The sequence below is a fragment of the Marmota marmota genome, unplaced genomic scaffold (assembly GCF_001458135.2).
Source record: "Marmota marmota marmota unplaced genomic scaffold, marMar, whole genome shotgun sequence".
Lineage (NCBI taxonomy): Eukaryota > Metazoa > Chordata > Mammalia > Rodentia > Sciuridae > Marmota > Marmota marmota.
In genome coordinates this window covers 1,673,135-1,693,678 of record NW_026000170.1, presented here as the reverse complement: position 1 = coordinate 1,693,678, position 20,544 = coordinate 1,673,135, and the positions used below count along the sequence as shown (strand labels likewise).

General features: G+C 41.3%; 1 protein-coding gene across 4 annotated transcripts in view; it reads left to right on the top strand.

Moving 5' to 3' along the window:
* Positions 1–20,544, top strand: part of Eva1a (eva-1 homolog A, regulator of programmed cell death) — a 60,819-nt gene that overhangs the window by 10,073 nt on the left and 30,202 nt on the right. For 2 of the 4 annotated variants that reach the window (XM_048787426.1, XM_015499858.2), the window contains exons 2-3: positions 14,879–14,964; positions 15,418–15,480. The gene's annotated coding sequence lies outside the window, so the exon portion shown is untranslated. Of the gene's footprint in view, positions 1–14,878; positions 14,965–15,406; positions 15,481–20,544 lie in introns of all 4 variants that reach the window. The other 2 variants (XM_048787425.1, XM_015499860.2) reach the window with 2 other exon arrangements.

Here is a 20,544-nt window from a genome sequence, read left to right as displayed (position 1 = left end):
AGGAGGCCCTGCAGAGTGGCCACAAATGCTCTATTCACACTGGGAAAAGTATCTCTATGTTCACCTTTCCTTTCCACATTTTTAATATTTCTTCCTATGATCTGGATGGCTACCGTGTTGAGAGTTGGATATCACTGAAGAAGACCTGGACAGCATTTCAGATCTTTGGCCACATATAGGTGGTGCAGAGGAACTGTCTTTCGCAATGCCCAGTGGTGAATCATTACTTGTTCAATCCAGATATGATCAAATTCATGTATAGCCTGTCATTCACTGAATTTGCCTTTGAAAGAGTATCTGAGACAACAGTGTGCTGGGGCTCCATGTCCCGCTGGGGAATTGGTGTCTGCTCTGAAGACAGTGGGAAGGTAAGAATGATAGACTGATGGTGGGAGGCCATGGCAGGGGGGAAGAGGACCCAAAGCACAGTAAGGGTGTGGGGAGGGGACACCAGCTTTGGACTGGACACAGGATGACTAATCCTTTGAGCAAACAGAAAGGTGGTTGAAGACAAAGGCAAATCTGTGGGAGGAAACAGGGTGGCTTATCTTGTAGGAAATGGAAGATATATTATAAGGAGTTTTGATTGAAACGACCCTGGATGATTTGACTGCTGCCATTTAAATTCTTACTGATGGGAAAGACTGGCATTCTCTTTTGAATGCTTTGAAACCAGGTTTAGAGAATGCAGATCTAACAGGCTCTGAGACAATATATTTATCTAGGAGCAAAGACAATCTCTGTGTTTTTGGATATCTAGGATTTTTTAATTCAGACACAGGCAGATACCACAGAGGGTTAATAGCTTGACTTAAGAAATTCAGCTTTGTGATGGTTCGTGGCACCGACATCCCTGAGGCTTGGGGCTAGATTTAGGGTTTGGCTGCCAACTTCATAAAGTTGCCTTGGTTGAAATGGCATCTTTGCTCTTCTTGGAAACATCTCAGTGAAATGCAAACACCTTCACAGAGGGCCTTTTATGGTGATGCTCTCCCAAAGAGCCACTGTCCTGAATCAGAAAGGCCACACAGGAAATGGCCTCAGGATATTTGTGTGTGTGTATGTGTGTGTGTGTGTGCGTGCATACATGCATATGCACGCAGGTACACACACACAGAGTTTTCATATGTAGCAACAATTTAGATGAGTTATTGCTAAATCTTGAGCCTTCAGGTATCAGGAAAAGTAACAGACCATCTTTCAAGAGTCACATTTTAAGCTTGGCGGTTCCCTGGATCTTGGAGGACACTGTGGGAGGCAAGGAAGGACATTCCTTGCCAAGCCTCTCCCCACCCCTTCCCAGCCAGGTTGATTACTGAGATGTGGGCATGCTCAGAGTGCCTTTGGCTGAGTGTGCATGTGATGGACAGACAAAGCTTTCTCCTTATGGACAGAGAGAGGGAGCTGAAGGTAGACAAGTAGATTATCTGAGATACCCTATGGCTCAGCACAAATGTGTACTCCATGAAGATATATGATCCTGTGCGTGACTATTCCAATTCTACCAGGTATGGGTTTCCTGTCATGGTTAAGGTCTATGTACATGTTCCACACTGATTACAAGAAAGAGTCAGCGGGCTGTCTCCATATTTCAAAAATCCTTATTTAAGCTATCAGTGATGCTTATGCCAATCCAATCTTTTGGACTGTAGGATGCCAGAAGAGTCTAGGAGATAGTAGGCAGTGTGCCGAGAAATTTGATTTCTTAAGAAAAAAAAATTTTTTTTTTTGGTCATTCAGTGAATTATTCATTCTAACAATTTGAACAACTGCTGTGTGGCTGGTTCTAGGCTGGGCAATGGTAAAGTAATAGTGATTCTGATTGTCTTAGTTCTTGCTTTCTTGAAACTCACCATTATTAGAGGACAGACATTAGAGAAATAAATACACAGATAAATACATAGAAACATACTTTGGTAAGTGCTATGGTAGGTAAGAACAGGGTGGTCTAGGAGGGAATGAGAGAAGACAGTTTTGATTGGGTGTGACTTGGGAAGGGGATAGATATGTGGACCCCTAGAGTTCTATACAATATGCTGTTTATTGGTGGGGTATTGCATTGTTTTAAGAGAGCTAAAAAGAGGAAGTGACCCTGGGATAGGGCTGAGAAAGCAGTTCTGGAAGGCTTTAGAAAGAAAGGGACATTTAAAAACAAACTTGAAGAATAGGTAGAATTTTTCTGTGTGGAAAAGAAAGTAGTGGTATTTTCAGTCAAGGGAACATGGTGTATTTAAAGAGGACAAAGGATGAGTGACAGTAGTTGAGCCAGGCCAGCTAACACAGTTAATAGGTTTTCTTTTAGAAGCAAGTCACTGGAGGGAGTGACAAGTTACTAAGGGGCCAGCAAAAGGTTTTCTGGAAGGGACCAGAAAGTACATATTCTAAGCTTTGTAGGTCAAAATGCAATTTTTGTCACAACTACTCAGCTCTGTCACTACAGTGTCCAAAATGCCTTAGACAATATGTAAATGAGTAAACCTGGCTATATTCCAACAAAAAATTTACACCTAAATAAGCAGTGGGCTGGATTTACCCATGAGCTGTAGTTGACCATCCTCTGCTCTAGAATGACAATTCTGGTGACTTGGTGAAGGTTGGATTAGAAGGCAGGGAGAACATGGAGGTAGGGAGGACAATTAGGAGCTAGTGCTTTAATTCAGAGCAGCTGAGGCAGGGGACAGTGGGGAGAAATGGTTTGTAACATGCTCCAAGAACTGATCCTTCCAGTGAAGGAAAAATATTATGGACATCGTGGGCATGGGACTCAGAAAAACGCACACCTCCTGTGAGGTCACCTGATGGTCACCAGACATTGTGCTTGGTCATTACCTGGATTTTCTCATTGTTTGGCATAATTTTTAACATTTCTTAGGAATGTGAAGTTGTGTTCCCCTTTGGTAACAACCTCCATCCCCTAACAAGATACCTAGCTGCCTCCTCAGAGAATGGCTGGGTGAATGAGTTCTGTGCTCCTAGCTCTGCTACTGCTTTCCACGCAGAACTTTTCTTTGTCCCCCACCCCCGCCATCATGTCTGGTCACCACTTTTACTCTGCCCCAAGTCCAGAGACGTCGCTGCTCATTACATTCTTTCCATCGTGCCTACCTTTCAGCTGTGCTGGCCCTAGTGGTCAGCAGCCACATTTGGCTACCCTGACTATCTTCTCCTTGTTCTGCTTGCTTGTCTGTAGGAAGATGGTTCTCCTAGGAAGGCCAATCTTCTTCAATGGCCTTCCCTGTTTCTCCACTCACAAAATTTCCCCCTGTCCCATTTCCAAAAGCAAGGGACACACTATTTCTGCTTCACTGATGAATTCAATAAGCATTTTTTTTCTTTTTGAATTTGTTCTAATTATTTATACATGATAGTAGAATGCATTTTGACACGTTGCACAAAAATGGAGCACAACTTCTCCTTCCTCTGGCTAAACATGGTGTAGAGTTCAACAAGCATTTCTTTTAGCCTGAGCACATCACTCTTATCTAGTTTCTACCTTTTAGCTCAGATGATCTGTTTCTTTTACCCTCTCTTGCTTAGTGTATTGGGTTTCTCCCATATAGTAAACAGTACAGTGATTTTCAAATGTTTTTTATGATTAAAACTCTTTAAATGAATTATCATATGGAATATTAGTGAGTAGAGAGAAGACACATTTTTATTATCTATATAGTTTATTTGATAATTCTGGTTACATAATGCCGCAGTCTGGCTGGGCACAATTCACGAGCCACTTGTCAAGCACGAATGAACTTTATTTTTAGAACGCACACGGCACCACTTGAGCTCTCCAGGAATTCCCTCAGAGCCCAACTGCCACCACCAGCTCTTCTGGGGAGCCTCTCAACCCCAACTCCTCCCGCTCTTGAGGCCAATTGCCTGGGTCGCGTGGGCGGAGCCAAAAGAGTCCCCCAATGAGCAGCTCCGTGGTCTGAAAGGGCGGGGAAACAGTCCAATGAGCATCACTGCAGAGGAGCCAATCAGCTGGAAGTTTGCTGGGGCCACTTCGGCTGTGGCTCTCAACATCTCCCCTTCTCTGTTTAATTAAACAACAAGCATGTGGCTTAGGGACCATGCCTGTCTTAGGTTGTCCAATAGTACATATGGTCCTTACCCATCATTGGATGAGCTGACCTCAAGGCATCAGCCTCCTGTCTTAGGTTGGTACCATTTGCAATTGGATCTTACCCATCATTGACTACTGGTCCAGCATACAGCCACACCTGTGGATAGGTCTTTGTACCAGTGGGGGGGGTGAGGTTCTTTGCCTCACCTCTGTTGGCCCCCAAATTTTAGCTGAACGACCGTCACAAGCAGAAGGGAGGAGGATACACCAAGCCAATTGATGGCTCCTTTTGGAAAAATTGTACCACCGATGACACCATCAGCAAAAATACCCCAACACTACCACAAGTCGCTGCACCAACAGATAGTTCACAGTGCATACAAGTGATACATAGTCGAGACAAGTTCTGCAAGCAGTTCAGTGATAGCTATTGCAGAAGCTGTAGATTGGTTTTATCTTTGTCTTCACTGGCACTGGGATGAAGATAGGAATTCTGGCAATAATGGCTAAAGAAAAAATTATGTAACATTCCAGCAGGCACTAAAAGAAAACAATTTTTTGAACAATTTACATTATCCTGAACAGAATTATTAAATATAATGAAAAGGAAAGGTGAAAGTAAGCAAACAGATCTGTTAACCTCCTTTTTTGTTCACATGTTAAAACAATCCTCAACACCTGTTTACCCAATTTAAATTAAACCATTTAAATCACGTGAATAAGAAAAAAATATTTGGATCCATTTTTTTTCATGAGCGCTCGTCAACATACAGCTCATTAATGAGAATGTTATGATAAATGTGAAAATTTGAAATCAAGGATCTGGGATGATCACTGCAATCTCTTAGCATTTCATTCTCAAATGCACCTCTGGGTATTCTATTGGCTGTACCACCTGGGCAAGGTTGTGACAACTAGACATTGGAAGTGACAATATTTTAAAGCATGTTATCTTGCAGATTCAGGCTATTCTGATTTCAATGAACCACAGAAACTTGAAAGAGAAATATAGGAAAATTTGGTTTTCATCTTGACTCACTAACACTATGTAACAGTTGTTTGCATTCCTTAATTTTAAGGATCTAACTTGAAGAAATAGATGAACAGGTTCTTCCACTAATTGGTGTCTTCCATTTGGCAGAAAATACTTCCCAAAGTTATGTCATTATGAGATGTTATTATGGCATGAAGTTTTTGTTTCCAGAAACTTCAGTGCCTGTTGCTCTACAGTAGTCACTTAAAGCCTTTTAACATGACAAAAATGCTTAATTTGGCATGTTGAACCTAAACTTTGGTTGTTCAGTTTTTATCATTGACAGACACTTCATTGGTCACAGGAGAAGACCTAATAACAGAGTAGCCTTACATTGCTGAGTTGGTCTTGTTTAGCTTTGTAAAGGTCTGCCAAGCAGATTACAACAGGCATTGAACCTACCAATCATATTTATAATGATGCAGCTAATTATGTGGTCACTTATTACAATATGGTTTACCATTATGTCTTTATAAGACTGTGCTCAGTGGAAGTCACTGGGCATTGCCAGACATTTTAACTGAACGTGACACCTGGAAGCCAGGGCTCTTGCTTGTACAGTTTTACAGCATGAAAGGGCTTGCATGGATCTGCATTGTTAAAAGACATTTTGGAATTATGGATTTCCTAATTAATTACATGTCTATATGTGTTCAAACGTATTCATGGTTTTGGCAGAAGCACCTTGATTCTGAAGTGGGCGTAAGCATATTCACCTGAGGCTTGTAAATCAATGGAATCTATAATTGTTCACATTTTGTTTGTGTGTTTGTTCATTTGTTTCTTTTCTGTGGCTGGGGATTGAACCAAGAGCACTGTGCATTCTAAGTGCACACTCTAATACTAAGCTACTCCAGCCCTTTATTATGCACATTTGGTATATCATACTTGAGTGTATCTATTTACAGTTTCCAAATATTTTTGAAGTGTAATTTGAGTCTAATGTTTGCAGAACCTTTGAAAGAAATAGGTGGATCTCATTGTATTGGAGAAAGCTATAAGACAGTTGTGGTCTCAAGTGGGACATTTGGCCGGGCTGGTTTGGAATGGCCTGCCTGTTGCCATGGGATGAATATCTGTCTGTCTAGCTCAGGGCTTTTCACCACTTCCCAGGTGCTCAGCAGCTTGTCAGGTCTGAATTGACTTGAAATTGGCACAGACCAGGTCCTGAGGGGCTGTGGGTATAACTCCCTCTGGTGAGGAAGGATCAGGAAGGTCTCAGGTGCAAGCTGCATGTCTACCCAAGAATCCACACAGTTCCCTCCTGCCAGGGAGGTTAGCACAGCCCCTGCCTAGTCATCCCTTTCCTCCAGCTCCCGTGGAGGGGGAGCTGTCTGGGCTTCCAGACTCCCTGTAGTCCATCTTTTTGAGCCCCCTGTTGACTTCCTAGTTACTCCTGGGCTTATGCTCTGGTTTTCGTTATGGTAATGGCCTTACAAGTCACTTTTGGTACTGCATAGAAAAGAATCAGATGACCAGGAATGTTTCTTGTTTCCATTTTCATTTTCTTTATTGAGCATTTTTTTTTCTGTGAGTTCTCCACATCTGCAGGAGCCTCAGGTATACTGGACCTAGAAGGCCCAGGAGAGCAGACTGACGCCTTTGCTCAAGGATGCTGGTTAGGGGTAAAATGGCATCTGGTGGGATATCTTTTTGAATGTCCTAAATTAAGGATCCATATATCTGCCATCATGTCCTGCTCTACTGTGCAATTCTAGAGGGAAATGTCATGGGGGGCTTGGTCAGGATTATTCAGGCTCATATTTGGGGTGACTGTAATTCTTTTCGCATTCAGTGTGGTAAAAATGTTGTGATGGTCTTCCACTTCATGCAGTTATTGCCTGCCAGTCTCCACCATGGTTTCTTTGTTCTCCAACAGACACTTGCATGGTGCTCTCAAAGTTCCATTCATAGGTCTTTTCTCCCCACCTCTCCCAGTAGGTCCAGCCCCCCTTAGTGCCCAGGCTTATTGACTTGAGGCAGTAAATACTTCAGTAGGTCCCCTGTCATGGGCATAGATCTTAGGACATCAGTCCTAATGAGCCCACCGAGGGCTGATTGCAGGACCTTGCTGCCTATCTTAAATCCATGTGGTCCACTCACAGGACCAGTTTTTGATTGTTTTTGGAGACATGTTCCTTTTCTGAGGTTCCGCCTTATGTAGGCCTTCTGGGGACAGAAACTCCTTCCCCCAGGCTGGTATTATGTCCCCAATGTCCATGGACAGACCCCAGAGGCTGGAAGCTTGTCTTTAAAATAACTTCCTGGGTTAACTATCTGCTTCATCAACCTAGGGGACACTTTGTAACTTGTGGTCATTGATCATTTTCAAGTCCCATAGGGTTGGCTCAACTCTTCTGTCTGCAAGGCCTAGTGCCCAGTTCCTGTCTTGTTCTCAGGGTTGAGCCTTGGCCCTCTCCTCACACCCACCAGTGGCTCCTGGGAAGTGTGAGGTGTCCTGCAGGGGTTCAACACTCCCTATACCTTCCATTCTTTGGGTCCTTGGATGAATGCATCTTGCATCCTGCCTTTCAGGTTTTGAACATTCCTTTGGATTCTCATCTCTCTGGATTCTCATCCCTCTGTCATATCCTGGTTGTAGAGACCCATGACTGGACACTTGACCTGCATGCACACTGGAAGTCTTTGGGTTGCTGGTGTTGGTGTCTCCCATGTTGGTTGTTTTGGCTGCTAGTTGTAGTTTGATTTCAACAGTGTCAGCATTCAGTTCCATGGGAGCTTCCTTTGAATTTATGGTTTGGGGACTTCAGAAATGAACTAAAACTGGAGTGAGGGCTGGGAGCATCCAGGGCCTCCACCACTGATTTATTCAAACAGCTTCAATCACTTTCTTCTTATTCAGAAAACTTCACATAATTAAAATCATTCCCAGCCAAACACTAAATAAATTTTGCACGTGCTGCTTGAATTACGGTGCAATCTTATCCGTGTGTGGCTTTCTCAGAGATTAATATTTCACTAAAACCATCCCTCTGGGTAGGCTGAAGCCAGCAGCTGTGGAAACTCAACATTTGCTTTGTACAATGAAACTTTAGGACAGGGCTGCTTTTTACATTTTTTTGGATATGCTGCTCATTTGGAAAAAGTAAGCACTCTTGGCAAAGTCCATGTGGCATGAGCCCCAGCTTGTGTTTCTATCTGTTCAGATATAAAATGATGAGAAAATGCGGTTCTAAGTGCAATCACATAACACTGGCACATAAAAATTATAATTATCCTGTATTAAGAACTGCTTTGGCTTGGATGTGGTTTGTCCCCAAGGGTTCGTGTGGTGGAGGCTTGGCCTTCGGTGTGGCGATGTGGGAGGTCATGGAACCTTGAAGAGGTGGGGATTCATGGGAAGGCCTTGGGTCATTGGGGGTGGACCCTTGGAAAGGATTCACATGGTTCTCTTGGGACTTCAGTTTGTCCCCAGCTGCCCTTTGGCTTCTTGTCTTCCTGTCTGCCCACGTGAACTCTCCCTCTTGCACATTGCCCAGTCTTTCTTGTGCCATCTACCATGAGGTGGTGCAGCCAAGGAGGCCTTTGCCAGGGTTGGTGCCATGCTGTTTGGAATTTCAGTCTCCAAAACTGTGAACATCAGTTACTATGATTTTTCTTCTTTAGTCTTATTAATATGACAAATTATATCAACTTATTTTTGAATACTGAACAAGTCTTGCATCCAGAGAATAAGGCTCACATAGTCATCTTCTAAAATGTCACAAGAAAAAAAAATAATTCTTTATTGATTATTGAAGTCTATTTGCTGATCCTATGTTAATGATTTTTTTTTTTTTGGTACCAAGTATTGAACTTAGGGGTGCTTAACCACTGAACCACATCCCCAGCCTTTTAAAAAATATTTTATTTAGAGTCAGGGTCTCACTAAATGGCTAAGGGCCTTGCTAATTTGCTGAGGCTGGCTTTGAACTTGTGGTCCTCCTGCCTGGGCCTCCTGAGCTGCTGGGATTACTGGTGTGTGCCACTGCACCTGGCTAAGAACTTTTTATATCTATATTCTTGAGGATTTTAAGTCTTCTGTTTTTTGTTTTGTTTTGTTTTGTTTTGTTTTGTTGCTGTATTGGGGCCTTATACATGCTAGATAAGCACTGAGCTGCACCCCAGCCCGTTTGTGTACTATCCTTGCCTGGGATTAGTATCAGGGTCATACCAGCTTCATGAAATGTAGCTTCATGTAATGAAAATCTCTTTGATTTTCTGGAAGACATTGTGTAGTATTTGTATTAAGTCTTTAAGCATTTGATAAAATTTTCCAGTGAAATGATCCAGGTCTGGAGATTTTTTTTTTGGAGGGGGGAAAATGGTAAATTTTTAAGTTTCAAATTATGTTTATTACTTAATAGTTAAAGTGCTATTTAAATTATCTCTGCCATCATGGGTAAATTGTGGTAGTGTGTTTCTTAAGGAACTGGTTCATTTTGTTTAAATTATCAAATATAGTGTGTAGAGTTTTTCTTGTATTTCTTTTTTATCCTTTTGATATCTGCAGGGTCTATAAGTGATGTCCCTGTTTTATTCCTGTTATTGGTAATTTTGTTTTTATTCCTGTTTTTGTCAGTCTTGCTAGAGGTTTATGAATTGAATCTAGTAGTTTTCTGTTATGACATCTATTTTATCTGTTATTAATTTTTACATAATATAACATTTTCATTTTGCCCATATTATTATATTTGAAGTTAGTTCCTTAAAGACTACGTATAGTTGGGTCATGTTTTTTGATCTACTTTGCCAATAGTTATCTTTAATTGGTATATTTAGATCATTTACATTTAATGTAATTATTATTTATTCAGGCTTAAGTTTGTCATTTTCTTTTTTTCCTCTGTGGGATTTTTTTTTTAGTTTTGGTTTTAGTCTTTCTCTGTTTTCTCTTTTCCATCTTTTCTTACCTGTATCACTTAACATTTGTTTTAGAATTTCTTTTTTATTTATCTATAGTGATTTCCAATGTGTGTCTTTGTCTAGTTTTCTTGGTGGTTGCTCTAGGTATTTCAATATATGTGTGTAGCACAGTCTTCTGGTGTCATTTCACCAGTCTGAGTGAAATATGAGAAACCTTACCCCATCTATGTCTCTCTGCCCTCCTCCATTTATAACTTATATTATCTTAGGTATTTTCTTTATATTCATTTAGAATCATATCAGGAGCATCAAAGTTTTTCTTTGACTGTTCAATACAATTTAGAAAACTGATAACACAAATTTCAGATCTTTTGTCCTGATTCTGTAGGTCTCTAAGATTTTGTTAATTTTTTTTCCTAGTCTGTTTTCTCTCCATTGCTCAATTGAGTAATGTTGTCTTTCAGATCACTGATTCTCTTCTCTGACTTCTCCATTATGCCATGGAGTTTGTCTACTGAGTGTTTTATTTTGGTTACTATATTTTCAATTCTATAATTTTATTTTTTCTTTATATCTTCTATTTCTTGTCTGAGACTTTTTCTTTCTTTGTTGAGGCTTTCAGTTTTTTTTTTCATCTGTTTCAAAGATCTTCACAATTGATCAGTGAAGCATTTTTATTAATGGGCATTTAAAAATCTTTGTCAGATAATTTTATCTTCTGTTGTCTTGGTGTTGGCTTCTATTAATTGGCTCCTTATTATTGCTTGATGAGGATGGGAATTCTGTATCCTAGTGGTCTCCTCTGATGTGGGGCTTGTGACCACACTGATGGTGATGAGAATACTGAGTCTCCACAAGGCCTCCTCTGATACCCAGCAAGGAAGGGGAGGGGCACCTAGTTATTTCTGGGTTGGGGTGTACTGTGGTTTAAATGTGTACTCCAATGTCTGTGTATTGGAAACTTGATTCCCCAATGCAGCAATGTTGGGAGATAGGGCTTAATAAGAGGTGATTAGGTTGTGAGGGCTCGCCCTCATGAATGGATGGTTGTTACTGCATGAATGGGTTAGTACCTGAGTGAGTGGACTTGCTATAAGAGCAAGTTTAGTCTGCCCCTTGCTCTCACTCTCACCCTCTCTTGCCCTTTTGGCTTCTGCCATGGGATGAAAACAGCAAAAAGTCCCTCACCAGATGCTGGCACCTTGATATTGCTCTTTTTAGCATCAAGAACTGTGAGACAACTAAATTTATTCATTATAAATTAGATGATCTGTGGTATTCTGTTATAGGTACACAAAATGGACAAAGACAGGATGGGGGTCTGAGCTTTCCATCTGGTCTCCATTGGTACTACCAGCAAGGGTGGCTCATTAACAACTGTCGTGGATGAAAGGCTCATCTCCCAACTTGGTCTTCTCTGACATCAATATGGCAGAGATGTGGGGGATTCTTTTTATATAGTTTCTTAAGGGTAGAAGTCTAGACTCCTCACTCAGACTTTGCTGGTGTGGGTGTTGTCACAGTTTTTTTTTCCTGTGGTGTTTGGCTAGAGCAAAGTAGTTGTCTAAAAGCTTCCTGTCATGTTAGACTGCTCCTTTCCTGGTCTTTTGGCTAAAGAGAGCAGGTATTTGTTGGGTATCTTTTGGCTTATCTGTAACTGTTGGGTTTACTTTCTGGGTTGCTAGCTTCTTTAGTTACTCTATACCCTTGGTTTTTGGTGCTCATTATTCTTTACCTGGACTAGTTAACCTCTCTATGGAGTCTTTATGGATTTTTCCCATTGCTACTCATTATTGTATTTCATTACTCTTTCCAAACCTTCCCTATATAAGTTAACTTACATTGCTTTTATGTTTTATTTTGTTTCCATTGTATGTAGCTAGATTGCAAATCTCTATTGCTGGTCACATTTATTCTCTTCTAGATTCATTCAAAGGATATTCTAAATCTGTTGGTAGCATCTAAACAAATGTGTTTTTTCTTTCTTTTTTTTTTTTTTTTGAACTCTCAGATGTTCTAGCATAGCTTTTTTTTTTTTTTTTGTGAGTGTGTGTGTTCATACATGTTATTAGGGTGATGATGTCTAATTCATTCCACCATCTTTCCTACCCCCATGCCTCCTCCCTTCCTCTCCCTCCCCTTTGCCCTATCTAAAGTTCCTCTATTCCTCCCATGCTCCCCTGAATCCCCATTATGAATCAGCATCCTTATACCAGCATCTTCATATCAGAGATAAATAAACGGTTTTCAGTAGGGCATAGTAAATATTTATTTACAAGCAGTGTTGGCCTTGGATATGATGGTATCTATCTGCAGGATAAAAGGCATGATAGGGTAGGCGAGCCATTCCTAACATTGGGTGACTTATTCCTAATACTGACCTCTGCCCAATCCTTTGTGAAGTTTCCAGGCATTGGGACTCCCATGGTCTGTGATCTTCATGTGTGTTTTGTCTGGGCCAAAGTAGGTCCAAACCCTGGTTCTGTAATTCAGCTGTTAGGCTCAAATCAAGACAGAGGTCTTGTTGGTGTCTTATAAAAATGCCACTGATGGTTCAGAAACTGTTGGTTCTGTTTTAAAGCCTGTTTCTGGCAGTATAAACCCCACATATTTTGACTCCCATCATGTGACACAATTTCTTTCAAAGCAGTTATGTGCCAGGTACTGTGCTAGCCACCATGAATGGGGAAGGATGAGACACAAGATCCCACACAGCAGGAGGTCATGGTCTCCATCCTGGAGCAGTCGTTAGAGGTATAGCCTTGATTCCTTTACTACGGCCACTTTATCAATGATACTTTGGTAGATAGGCTGGTTATGAAGCCAACTTTTGCAGGCCGAGAACTGAATGATAGAAGCAATGAAATGAAGAAGTGTGAGTTTCTACATGTTTGGCTTTTCTAGATGTTTGGCTTTGAAGGGAAGGAGAGTGGGTGACAAGGAACTATAGGGGAGGTGAGCAAAGGGAAGATCATGTAAGGGTGGAGGCAATTAAATGAGTTTATAGTAGATAATGTCAGATTGAAAGATTGAGAGAGTGACTGGGAAAGAACAAGAAAGTATTTGAGAGTGAAAAATATGCATACACCCATACAAATACACATACACATGTATACATGTGTGTACTCACATATGTACATATGTTGTATATATGCTTGGAAGACGGAGAGAGGGGAGGATGGAGAAATGAGTTTGCAAAAAGAGGAGGCATTTGGTCCTTTTTCTCTGGGGAATGGGAACACTGAGAGTGAGATTCAGGAATACATGTAGGTTGTCTTAGCAACATCAAGGCCTTTGAATGGTGGATTTCATAATCTCAACCTTTGCTGTGATACAAGGACAAATGATTTTTTTTCAGAAGCACCTAGGTGGTGGGCAGGAGAGCAGGCAGGTGAGGACTGGAGTGGTTTGCGAATTAGACCTTGTAGGTAGGGAGGGCAGCAGAAGGGTCCTGGCGAGTACAGAGCATAGTACAGTTGAGTAGCCAGGCTGTGTGGACGACAGGTGAGCCCAAGATGAGGATGATAAACTGGATGAGCATAAAGAAACTTCGGAGAAGTTGCAGAGCACTGACCTTGATTCAGCGCGTGGAGAAGAAGGATAAAGGTGCTGATTGAAAAGTGGGATTTCTGAGTGTGAGTCATTCATCCAGCCTTCACTGAGCATTAGCTCAGCACAGTTACTGTGGGAGGCTCTGGGAGCAGAGAGAAATTAAGACATGGTCCCTGCCCTTAAAGGGTTCCCAGCTCCAGCCTCAGAGCTAAAAACCTTTCTAGGTGATGTCAGGGTCCAGAATATGTCCCTGGAATTGATGTGCTGTGGTGCGTCGAAGGACAAATTGTGGGAACAAAGGAAGCCCCAGTGACTGGCAGGCTACCATGGTGGATATATCATCTGCAGGTGCTTATCAGTACTAGAGAGAAAATTGGAGTTTCTTTCTGCTCAGCCATTTCTCTGGGGTCATGTGTATCCCCTCCCCAGCCTGTATGTGGGAGCTGTTTTTCCTTTGGAGTCTTTGCCCTCAGACTCTCAGTGACTGCCCTTGATGGTTTTCATCAGTGAAGAATCACATGTCAAGGCCCTCAGAGCCTGCTTCTGCACTTAGGTGCATGAGTTGTAAAGAACTACCAATCTTCTGCCTCCAGTTTCCGTTTCTTGCTTGCTTCTAATTTCTTGCCTTAGAAGGGCACGACAAATTCTCGGTGGAGCCCAAGCAGCTGAGATTAGTATCTGAAGAGACATAAACAGGCAGGAGTCAGATGCTGCCAGAGCTGGTAGAATGTGGTGGTGATGAATATGTTGTGTAAGTGGAGCAGGGAGTGTACATGCTCCTGAGCTCTGTGACTGATTCATTCCCCCTACACACTCCTAAATGAAGCTGGTGACAGAAAGAAGCTTCCCAAGCTGGACTGAATGGAGGCCTTCAGGATAGAAGCAACGGGCTGTGGGAATACACACATCAGCATTTATAGGTTTCCAGTACTCACAGAGCTGCAGGGGTCTGCATTTCATGGTTCACCTGGGCATTCTGTTTGGGAACCAAATTCCCTCCCTTCCTGTTCCAGAGAGATCAACCTCCAAATTTTGCTGATGAAGGGCCAGAAGCATTCTTCTTTAGCTGTTGAATGGCTTTTGGCTGATGAGAGGGAAGAGGAAGCACATGTCTTTGATCTTCTACCTCTTGTTTCCTTTCTGCAGTGACCTTGGGAGGTTGGCTTCCCTGGGCGTCTAATCCACATTCCAGATTAAACTTTGGCAATGGCCTTTCTCCTTTGAGGAAATGCTGCCCATCTCTCCAGGGATTAAGACACACACCACCAAAACTTTTCTCTTGGGTTCATGTCAACAGCTGGTTTACAGTATGATGTGATCTTCTAGATATGTGATGGCTTTGTGTCACCTCTTTTTTCTTACAGAGTCTGAGAAGTCAACTGGTACCATCCACATTTAGATCCTTTACTGGCTGAAACTAACATCAACAGGGATGATCTGCTCCTACCAGGTACTTCTTTGTTCCTGACAGCACATCATTCCCCTGGTAGTTAAAGCAATAATGAGATTACTACCCCCTGAGTGCTGTGTAGTGAGATAGTCACCTGCATGGGGCTCACACACCAGGGGATGCTCACTGCTGCTACTGAAACATAAGATGAAATATACTCTCTCCAGGTACATTTCATTTTATACTTGGCCATTTAGACATTACATTCAGTATAGACGGGTGGACTCAAGGCTGCAGAGAATATAAATCTGCAGCAATGGGAATGAGGTTACCTTTAAAATGAAAGCCAGTAAGAACAACACACCATGCATCCAATTAGCCATTCAATCTAAGGGGAAGTGTTTACAAGACAGGGTTTATTGCATCTTCATCAAGAGAGCAGCATGTGGTCGGAAGACAAGATTCTTGGATGTAAGTGATAGAAAGAAGCTGTTTCTTTCAATTGTGCTGCAGTTCATCAGTAAGGAGGTGAAGAAGCTTTGGGCCATGGATGAAGGAAACCTGTTGTAGAATAAGGTAAGTCTTGGTTGCTGCTGTCTAGAGAGTGCACTGTGATGCTGGTTCCTAGAATGTTCATTAGAAATGTTTTTTTTCTCTAGAATGGTGTGGGAATAATACAATGGGTTATTACTGGGAGAAAGCCTTCGCTTTGAAAATATATGGCTTAGTTATAATTCTACTCCTGCCAATATAGTCCCCAGCATTGACATGTCCTGAGGAGGACCTAATCAGATCTTGTGCCAGGTGGCCTTCCAGTTTAATTAATGAGCCAGTGTTGGGCTGGGGCTGTAGCTCAGTGGTAGAGCGCTTACCTAGCATGCGTGAGGCACTGGGTTCGATCCTCAGCACCACACAAAAATAAACAAATAAAATGAGCCAGTGTTGGTTGATGATGCATTCTTTGGAGGACTTTGCTATTGTGACCCAGAGCCTGCTCACTTTTGGTCACTGGGAACATTGCTGATCCAGAGTTTGGAGCTGTACTACTCTGGTCCAGGCAGTAGGAGTTGCTAAGCAGCCCCTGTTGGCCACCCTTTTCACTGTGTTGGTGATGCACATAAGAAACATAAGCCCTGAGAATTACTTAGGCTGGTCAATAAAGTAGGAATATTTCTTCTAGAGCAGGTTTCTCATCATTGGTGCTATGAACGCTTTGGATCAGGGGCCTGTTCTGTGTATTGTGGGATATTTAGTAGCATCCCTAACTCCTATTCTGTGGATCAATCTCCTACTCAGACACACAGTAGCTGTGACAACCTAAAAGATCTCCAGGTACTGTCAAATGTCCTCTGGGAGGCAAAACAGCCCCAGGGTTGAGAACTACTGTTCTAGAGCCAACCAGTGACCAGAAGCTTCCTGGAGGAACTGAGGATAATGTTGGACTTGGCAGTATGTGTGTGCTTCGTGCTCCTTACCTTTATGTTGGTAGGAGATGCAGAGATGTTTTAATTACAGGGTAAATTGCCAACGGGAAGTGTCTAGAGCTACCTGGAGCAAGTCCCTCTCTAATGAGGGAGGGCTCAGAGAGAAGGATTTGGGAGTAGAATTTGGCTCTAGGGTTCATCACTTCTGTAACACCACAAACCTGTCTCATACGCAGCTGCCCTTAAAACTCCCCTCTGCTGCGTGTCCTTTCCTCTGGCCCCTGGTCTCACTAGGGTACTCTGTAAATGCTGAGAGCTGAGCTATATGCCAGGTTAGTAAGGACAAGCCCTCCCATCTCTGATGAGAATGATAAAGAAGGCACTAAGTGAAACTCGCTGGGATTTCTGCTACTGTGTGGCATCAGAGTGCTCAGGCTGAAGGGGTCACAAAGGTCCTGTAGAGCAGTACTTCCCAAACTCTCCTGGGCCTCTTAGGAGATTTTTGATCCAGTGAGTCTGGGATGCTGCCCAGGATTATGCAGATTGAACAAATGACCAAGTAACATGGATACTGCTGATCCTTGGATCATATTTTGAGCAGTAAGAATCCAGGCCAGGCATCTGCAAATTATGCTGTGGGCCAAAATGAGACCACTGTCTATTTTGTAAATAAGGTTTTATTGGATAGTCACACTCATTCATTGACATCATTGCTTCTCTACTGCTTGGCAAAATTGAGTAATTGTGACAGAGACTTCAAGGACCTTCAAAGCCTAACTAGTTGCCCTCAGCCCTTTATGGAAAAGAGGTGCTGACTTCTGCTTTCGGCTGTCTTGAACCATGTGGACCATGGTGGCTCTTCCAAGGAGGCTGCCCTTTAGGATGGGTCATCCTGAAGTGGTCTTTCCTTAGCCTTGATCTGCCTTTGTGGCCCCTCTTCCTCTTGCCCCTGGTTCCTGCAACTCTCTACATTGGTATCTGAGGCTTGGAGACTTGGGGGGAAACTCTGTGCACCACAGTGAGGGTCTAGCTTACATGTGGTCCTCTCATAGTCCTGAGAGTGCTGCTTGGTGGCCCACACAGAATCAGATCTGTCAGACCTGCCCTCAAAGATTTAGGCATACAGACCTCGTGCCTAACTGCTCTTTTTTATTCATCTGTCCTTTCGTCCTGCCAGCCAGCATTTCTTGAGAACCCTCTTTTCATCAGGCATCATATTAGGTACTTGGTATGTGTCACCTCTTCAGCTTAGGTGACAAACATGTCAATTGGCAGTTCCAATTGTACTATTATAGATACGATAGGAGAAGAATATTTGGATACTTGATAGCCAAAGAGAGGCATTTAGGGAGCTCAGAGAGAGCTTCATTGTGGTAGACCTTTTTTGGATCATGAATTTGTAGTACATTTTACACAAATACGTTTTTCCACCTATTAATATGATGGTTTTTTTTTCGGCTAATCTATAAAAGTGATGGGTTACTCTTACTTACTACCCAATTTCTTAATGTAAGATTTTTACTTAGAATGAAACCATATTCATAATGTGATGTGAGTTAGAATTTTATGTACTTCAACTTTAATACCACTAAAAAGTAATTCTGCTGTCATTCCTATTAACTGGAAACCAAAACTTGACTGTAGGATTCACTACAAGAAGTAATCTTCAAAATTCACTGTCATACCTAACACCTTATTATAGTAATTATTAATAATTATTAAGTTAAAATTATTAATTATTAATAATTACTAATTTAAAATTGTGAGAGGATTTATATAAAATTTGCCATCTTACCTTGCTTTTATGTGTATAGTTCAGTGAATTAAGTTTATTCAGATTATTTTACAACCATCACCACCATTCCAACTCTTTGTTTTTCCCCATTCTTCTTCTTCTTGGTATTGGGATTGAACCCAGGGGTGCTTTACTTAAAATAAAAAATATTTTTTTTATTTTGAGAGAGGATCTTGCTAAGTTGCTTAGGGCTTTATTAAATTGTTGAGGCTGGTCTTGAACTTATGATCCTCATGCCTCAGCCTTTGGAGTTGCTGGGATTACAGGTATGCACCACCATTCCTGGCTCTAGAACTTTTTTCACTTTGTACCCTGTACCCCCATGATAATAACTCTTTTTGCCCACTTCCCCTGCTCCCTGACAACCACTATTTCACTTTCTATCCTTATGAATTTGGCTACTGCAGATTACTCATATGTGTGGAATCATGAAGTACTTTTCTTTTTGTGATTGGCTTATTTCACTCAGCATAATGTTTTCAAAGTTCATCTCTGATGTAGCATGACTTTCTTTCCCACTTAAGGCTGTGAATACTGCATTATATGTATGCCCCACATTTGGTTTATCTATTCCTCTGTAAATGGACACTTGAATTCTTCCATCTTTGGGCTATTGTGAGTAATACGACTCTGGACATTGTTTACAAATTCTATTCACATCTCTGTTTTCATTTCTTTTGGGTATATACACAGAAATGGAATTACTGAGTCATATGATAATTCTATTTTAAACTTTTTGAAGAATCACCACTTTATTTTCCATAATAGCTACCCAATTTTACTCCCCTCCCCTCCCAGCAAAAGTATACAAGAGTTTCCATTTCTCTATACCTACCATTTCTCTACATGGTTAGTAATGTTGAACATCTTTTCATGTGCTTATTGACTATTTATATATTTATGCAAAATTTTCTGTTCAAGTCCTTTGCCAATTATTTAATAGAGTTTTATTTGGTTGTAAAGTTATAGGAGTTTTTAAAAATATATAATGGGTATATATTATATTATATATTATATATAATATAATATATAGCATGGGTTGCCTTTCATGCTATTTTGTCATTTGATGCACAGAATTTTTTTTTTAATTTTATTTTTTTGTCCTGGAATTGAATCCAGGGAAACTTTGCCACTGAGTTACACCCCCAGCCCTTTTTAATTTTTTTTATTTTGAGACAAGATCTTGCTAAGTTGCTTAGGTTCTCACTAAATTACTGAGGTTGGCCTCAAACTTGCAATTCTCCTATCTCAGCCTCCCAAGTCTCTGAGATTACAGGCATGTGCCACTGTGCCCAGCTTGCTGCACACAAGTTTTTAATTTTAATGGAGTACAATTTACCTATGTTTACTTTTGTTGCCTGTGTTTGGGTGTCATATCCAAGAAATCATTTTGAAATTCACTTCCTGCTCAATCTCACACCCACTCTCACCATGAGCATCATCTTTCCACAGTACAAATATGATCATATAATTCCATGGCTTCCTCCCTATTTTCTTCAAAGAGTTTTATGAAAGTTTTAGCTGCTACATTAAGCTCTTTGATCCATTTTTAGTTCATTTTTTTTATTGTGGTGTGAGGTTAAGAGTTCAAGTTCATTCTTTTGCATATGGCTATCCAGTTTTCCTAACACTGCTGAAAACCTGGTCTTTCCCCATTGAATGGTCTTGGTACTCTTGTTGAAAATCATTTGAACATACATGTAAAGGTTTATTTGTGCAATTCTGTTCCATTGGTCTCCATGTCTGTTTTGTACCAACCCCACACTGTTTTGATTACTGTACTTTGCAATAAATTTTGAAATCAGGAAGAGTGAGACTTTCAACTTTGTTCTTTTGTTTTATTAAGAAGATTTTTCAAGATTGTTTTGGCACTTTGGGGTTCCTTGAGATTTAGATGAATTTTAATGTGAAGTTTTCTGTTTCTGCCAAAAAATCAGTGGGATTTTGAGGTTTCCATAGAATGTTTGAATTCTCTCTTGAAGGAAACATTTGCTAGACAGATGAGGGGAAGAGGGGCATTTTAGGCAAAAGGAAGAGTATGATTGAACACATGAGCGGTTAAAAAAAAAGCTTGGTGCAGATGGGAAATTGAAAATCATCTGGAATTTTCTGAGCTTTAAGCAAGCTAGTTTCTCTGTGTCTACATGTGTCTGAGTTGGGTAGGAGATAAATTAGGAGCTAAGGTGGGTGTCAGATATTATGGAAGTGGATATTATGTTAAGAAGCTTAGTGGAGATGAGTTGAAAGGTTGTGCTCTGGAATGATGTGATCATATTTGTACTGTGGAAAGATGACACTCATGGTGAGAGTGGGTGTGAGATTGAGCAGGAAGAAGACATCAGCAAAACAAAGACAAGGTAGGAGACTGCTGAACACTTCCAGGCATGAAGAGGTGAGATCTGCACTATGTACCATTGGGGG